Genomic DNA, 6000 nt, shown 5'->3' on the forward strand with positions numbered 1-6000 from the left:
TTTTTCTATGTATATTATATAGTATCTTGTAGAATATTTTGACAATATATTCTGAATAAAAGACTTCCAGTAAATAAGATTTACAAAGGCTAAGTTAGATAATAAGTTTTTAATTTTCGATGAGGATAATGGCATTTATTTTTTTGGTTTTTTTTCAACTGACTATCATAGGTCGGGCATGGTGGCTCACGCCTGTAATCCCAGCACTTTGAAAGGCTGAGGTGGATGCATGACCTGGGGTAAGGAGTTCGAGACGAGCCTGGCCAAGGTGATGAAACCCTGTCACCACAAAAAATACAAAACATTAGCTAGGCGTGGTGGTGGGTGCTTGTCATCCCAGTTACTTGGGAGGCTGAAGCAGGAGAATTGCTTGAACCCAGGAAGCCAAGGTTGCAATAAGCCGAGATCACACCATTGCACTACAACCTGGGCACAAGAGTGAAACTCTGTCTCAAAAAAAGATAAATAAATAAAAAATAAAAATAACAAACGGGCTATTATAATATGAAACTTGTCATATATGAAAACTTTTCCTTATGATAGTTCTTAATTTCTATTAAAACAGTGAAAGGATTTAAATCTTGATTTCCAATGTATTGTAAGAAAACACTTTAATTTATTAAATTAGTATTTTTCTGTGGCTCTTTGGCAATGGAATGATTCAACTTTATTGTTGGTATGGTCTCAGGCAAATGATTATAAGGATTTTTAAATTTAATGATTCATTATTCAAAATTTGCTGTTTGTAGCCAAGTAAATTTCAAAACAAAACATAAAAACAGAGAAATCTTAACTACATTTTACTTTTTTTTTTTTTTTTTGAGACGGAGTCTCGCTCTGTCGCCAGGCTGGAGTGAAGTGGCATGATCTCGGCTCACCGCAACGTCCACCTCCCATGTTTACGAGATTCTCCTGCCACAGCCTCCTGAGTAGCTGGGACTACAGGTGCATGTCACCACACCCAGCTAAATTCCATATTTTTAGTAGAGACGGGGTTTTGCCATGTTGGCCAGGGTGTTATGGAACTCCTGACCGCAGGTGATCCACCAGCCTTGGCCTCCCAAAATGCTGAGATAACAGGCATGAGCCACCACGCCTGGCCTATTTTACTATTTCTTACATATGTGCTAATGCTGAAGAGACTGCTAAATTAAAATGGTTTTTTTTTTTTTCTTAAAAATTTGCTAAGAGGGCAGATTTTATGTTAAGTGCTCTTATCAAACAAAACAATAGCAACAAATAGAAGGACGAGAGGAAGCTTTTGGAGGGAATGGATACATTTAAGGTACATATTGTGGTGCTGGTTTCACAGTGTATACTTATCTTCTACTTCCTCCAGTAGTATACATTAAATAGGGACAGCTTTTTATATATAGATCATACCTCAATAAAGTGGTTTTAAAAAATAAAACAGACTTTCCCAAGTACTGCATTTTTCTATTATTTTTCATAAAGATTGTTAATTGCCTTACTATTGTTGAATCAATTTTTAAAAGCACCCATCTCTCAAAACAAAATAATTGAAATAGTGCAATCTGTCTGGCAAATCCAAGATTTCAGATTTGCTCCACAGAACCAGTGTGGTGTGAACCAGTAAGGAAGTGCAGGCAGCAGAGATGGAAATACTGCTGATGACTTTATTCTTAGTGTCACGCAATGTCATTCATGTCCTATGTACTTTTACTTTCAACAATTTAATAACAACTTAAAAGTCTATTATGTAGGGTCACTAGACCAACATACCTTTGCTTCACTCTATACTATACTATACTATACTATACTATACTATACTATACTATACTATACTATACCTCACTCAATACTACTAAGCCTGCTGAGAGAGGGTCTGCCAAGCACACTATTTGCCCTGGTGCAGTTTTTAATCACTTATATCAACACTAGAAATATAAGCATATGCTCCTTTTCCATCTTCCTCCATCCCACTTGCCATATCTAGATAGTGCCTGTTATATATGTATCCGTACTTAATCATCTATTATAAATCACCTTAAAGTATTCATCAGGGCTTTTATTATTGGAAGAGGAAGATATTCAATTGAATTTAAGCAAAAAGAGAGGATTTATTGACTCATGTAACTAACTCGATAAGTACAGAGGTGTAGTCAACCTCAGAAAAAGGGAGTTTAGGGGCTTCAATAATGCTGTTGTGCTCTTCCTATATTTCTTATCTCTCAGTGTCTGTGTGGCCTTATTTGTGGCTATTTCCAGGAGCTCAGGTTTGTCGACAGGGTTCATACTCTTTTCCTTTGTTCAACTTGTCTTTACTTGGCTTGATTTGTCACATTAGGACCAGGTATGTGACAGGCAAGATGGCCACCAGTAACCCCAGACTTCTTACTCCTAACTTCAATATTCCATCCCACAGGGGAAAGAGACTGTTGCCCCCCAACAGTCCCAGCAAATAATTTTTGGGATAATTTGGTCTTTCTGACTTGAGACGTGCTCCTGCCCCTAAATCATCTAGCTGTGGAAAGAAGACACATTGATTTGCCATGACTGAGACTTGTTCTCCCTACTGTGGCAAGGAATGGAGAATTGGCCCCATCTGAACCTGTGGCAGGACAGGCTGCAGACAAGGACAAGCTACAGACAAAACCCCTCAGACACCGAGTTAAAGAAGGAAGCGGTTTATTCGGCCGGGAGCATCCACAAGACTCCTATCTTAAGAGCCGAGCTCCCTGAGTGAGCAATTCCTGTCCCTTTTAAGGGCTCACAATTCTAAGGGTTCCACTTGAGAGGGTCGTGATTGATTGAGCAAGCAGGGAGTATGTGACTGGTGGCTGCATGCACCGGTAATTAGAATGGAACAGAACAGGACAGAGATTTTCACAGTGCTTTTCTATACAATGTCTGTAATCTGTAGATAACATAACCAATTAGGTCAGTGGTCAATCTTTATCCACCAGGCCCAGGGTGCAGTGCTGGGCTGTCTGCTTGTGGATTTCATTTCTGCCTTTTAGTTTTTACTTCTTCTTCCTTTGGAGGCAGAAATTGGGCATAAGACAATATGAGGGGTAGTCTCCTCCCTTATTCCCCACATCTTTGAGAATCTCACTCAATAGTGGGAGTTCCCTCTTTCTCACTACCCGTGTCTTCTTGCAAGACAGATTGATAGTGATTCATATAGTACACCTGTGCTGAAGCATTTTGGTGAACTAAGGTAGCGATGAAGCTTTTTATTATTTGAAGAAGTATAGGTAGCAAACAAGGGAGCAGTAAGCAGGTTCCTATTACTATTATAACTCCTTTTATAAGAGTTTTAAATCCTCCTAGAGCTGGGAACCACTTTCCAAACATGGCCCCAGGATCAAATCCATGCCACACTTGCACGGGCACATGTGCCAGTTTTGTCATATCTCTAACTACGCCTTCAACTACTTGCCCTTGATCATCTGTGTGTAGACAGCAATCAGTAAGGTTAAATTTTCTACAGACCCGTCCTTCAGCTGCTAGCAAGTAGTTGAGAGCCAATCTATTTTAATAGATAGCATTTCTCATCTGAGTTTCTTGCCAGGCTAGAATAGTCAAGGCTCTGCCAGTTTTATTAGTGATAATTTGTAAGACAGCTTGTAACCGTATAATTCAGTTGAACATGTAAATGGGGGTCCGGTATCTCCATGAGCTGTCTTGTGCCCAAGTAGCAGGACAATAATATTGTGTGATTCTCTCAGGGAAGTTTCATCATCTTTCCAATTTCCTATAGCTATGCTTCTCTTTTTGTGGGAAGCATAGACAGTGAAGCCCAGGAGTTCGCCTGTTTTTATGGGCAGTAGGAAGAAAGATGGTTTAATGGTGCCAATAACACAACTACCTGCACACTGGTCAGGTAATTTCGTGTAAGCTCTATGCCCACATATCCAATTAATCCAGTGGGGGCTGTCCAGTCCCGGTGGGACTCCGGGTGGGTCCACACGGTTTGCAACTTTGGGAATTTACTAAATGGATTTCTCTCTGTGTGATTTGAACTCCACTAAGTGACTGTTTTTGTGATAACATTATACAGTTTCTGTCTCAGACAACTAAGTTGTCCTACGGGGTGAGTGAATTCTTTTCCTTCTCTAGCTATGCAATATTGTCCAATAATTGAGGCTTTTAGGATCTAGAAATTATCAGGGTGATTCTTTTGAGCAGGGAATTCATCAGAAACTGGGTCTGTAACAGGTACTAATTCTCAGGCTTCCCATGGCCATTGATTTCCCATTACAGTTCCTCCACATACATAACATGAAGTGACACCGAGAGACTGGGCTACATGCTCGGCTAATTGCAAAAACAAATTTCTTGTTTTTCCTGGAATTTCTGGTACTGGCACATTTAGTTCATCATAGAAAGTTTGAAACACTGGCTCAGGAGAGCGTTTGTAAACTTCTCCTCGAGCCAAGATATTTACTTGAGGATCCTGTCTGGCCCCATTGATTCCTAATGTCACACGCTCCCCTTTTTTTCCAACGAGGATCAAGGGGATTGGTTATTACTACCTCTAAGGGGTTACATTGTCCCTTAGTACAGGAAGGGCCATTTTTTCCTTTCTGAAGGTGGGCTGGATCCTTTTCATTTTTTATCCAAGTGGCCCAAATGACACAGGACCAGTATCCACATTCATTTCCACACAGTCCTAATTCATGACTAATGTACTTATTTTCGGTCATGTAGCCTTTTTCCTAACTAAAAATGCCACATTCCCTTCCTAACTCATTGCTATTAAAGATAGCACAGGCATCAAATTTCAAGATTATGCATTTGGGCACCCCTTTTTCTTCTGTTCTGGGTAATACTTCACTTGTATCATTTATGAGTCCTCACCACTCTTCAGTTCTTAATCTTATTTCAAAAACTGTGGACATGGGAGGCTCAGAGGGGTCATAACACACATCTGGTCGGTCATTTCCTGGGCTACATACCTTGTACTGAGTGTCATTATATAAACATGTTCCTTTTAAAGTTCCTAGACATTCATAGTAACTATAGAACAGAAAGATTGTTTTAACTTGTTGCCCTACCTCAGTAACCTGGTGTATACACTGAGAGCAGTCCTCCATGTGGGGAAAATCAGTGAAAGTTTTTACTATTCAAGTCCAAATTATAAGGAAAATGAATCTTATGATGATTCTCCTCATGCTTCGGCCGCGCATAGACCAGTCAGCTTCCGGGTGTGACTGGAGCAGGGCTTGTCGTCCTCTTCAGAGCGCTTTGCAGGAGTTGTCCTGGCTCGGTTTTGCCTCCTAGGTTTCAGCGGCTGCAGGTTTCACACAGCTGTGGTGGATCCAGGCTGGGACTCCTTCTACCTTTACAGCCATGGGGGTGGTCAGGATGACGGTCTGAGGTCCTTTCCACCGTGGCCGCAAAGGGGCTACGTTTCAGTCCTTGATCCACACGCGATCACCTGGAGAGAAAGAGTGAACTGGGGAGAATAAGCTGAGGAGACACCTCTCATTTACCCAAGTTGAGACTGTGTAATTTTTCCTAAAGCCTGTAGCTGTCGCTGTAATTCAATTTCACCTCACTCTCGGGGAGCGCCTGGAAGCTCCTGTAGTATAGGAGGAGGCCTATGATGCAGTATTTCATAAGGGGAGTGTCCTGTTTTCTTAGAAGGAGTGCATCTAATTTTAAATAATACGATAGGAAGGGCCTGTATCCACTCTAATCCTGTTTCCTGATATGCTTTCCTTAAACTATTTTTGATAGTCAGATTCATTCGCTCCACCTTTCCGGAATTCTGAGGTCGATAGATGGCATGTAGCCTCCAAGTGATTCCTAATGCCTTTGCTGTCCTCTGTACCAAGTCAGCCACAAATGCCGGCCCATTATCTGAGCCAATTCATAAAGGCAGTCCAAACCGAGGAATAAGATCTCGGAGAAGCACACGGGTTATCTCGTCCGCCTTTTCAGTTCGTGTTGGATAAGCCTCTACCCACCTAGAATAAGTACACACAAGAACCAGCAAATACTTGTTACCTCCACATATCGGCATTTCTGTGA

This window comes from Macaca nemestrina, chromosome 5 (assembly GCF_043159975.1).
Source record: "Macaca nemestrina isolate mMacNem1 chromosome 5, mMacNem.hap1, whole genome shotgun sequence".
NCBI lineage: Eukaryota > Metazoa > Chordata > Mammalia > Primates > Cercopithecidae > Macaca > Macaca nemestrina.